This window comes from Lytechinus variegatus, chromosome 8 (genome assembly GCF_018143015.1).
Source record: "Lytechinus variegatus isolate NC3 chromosome 8, Lvar_3.0, whole genome shotgun sequence".
NCBI lineage: Eukaryota > Metazoa > Echinodermata > Echinoidea > Temnopleuroida > Toxopneustidae > Lytechinus > Lytechinus variegatus.
This window is the reverse complement of record NC_054747.1, coordinates 27,393,409-27,394,177: the sequence shown is the minus strand read 5'-3', so window position 1 is coordinate 27,394,177 and position 769 is coordinate 27,393,409.

Below are 769 nucleotides of genomic sequence, written 5' to 3'. Positions count from 1 at the left end.
GAGATAATGAGAGTTCCACTGCTAGGAAAGATCCGATAGCTTTACATGTGATTAATGTTGGCGAATCTTCTTGAACGTAGATATATGTTAATCGAGTCTGGTTACCTCCAGTTAGAAAGAGCAACACATTCAAAGGCCAAACTACAACATAGAAAAAAAGGAAAGTTGACTGCACGAGAATGAAAAGGATGATGAGGAAGAGAAGTGAAAGGTTTCGGGGGAGGAGGGGGTTGCTAAAGTAACTCATATATATCGAGTAGACACGATTATGCTGGGGCAAATTCCACATGATGTGAAGTAGTGATCGATCATTTGAAAGAGGCAGAAACGCATAACAGAAATTTATATATATGTCTACAATGACTTCAATTCTTGTAAAGGCAACATTCAGTGTCTTGTTGACCTAGATAATGGCAATACTTTTACCTTGTCAAACACTAACAGAATAACTTGATGCGGGTGATCATACAGAACCTTACATCTCTAATAGTCTTCCTAATATAATATACCTTGAAAATTCAGATTGATTGAGCACTGAAGGTCATCTTGTATTTCTGGATGTGATGCGATGCAGCTAAGAATCTTTCCTAGGTCATTCCTGGAGGGTATGATTGTTAACGCTTTCTGAGAGATGTAAGATCCGTCTCGAATGACATCCACCTGATCCTGAGGAATAACGGCTATGTCATCTGGTATACGCCATTTGAGTTTTGCTGGAGGCCTTGCCCGCGATGCTTCGCATGTGATGCTATATGACTCTCCAGCTATT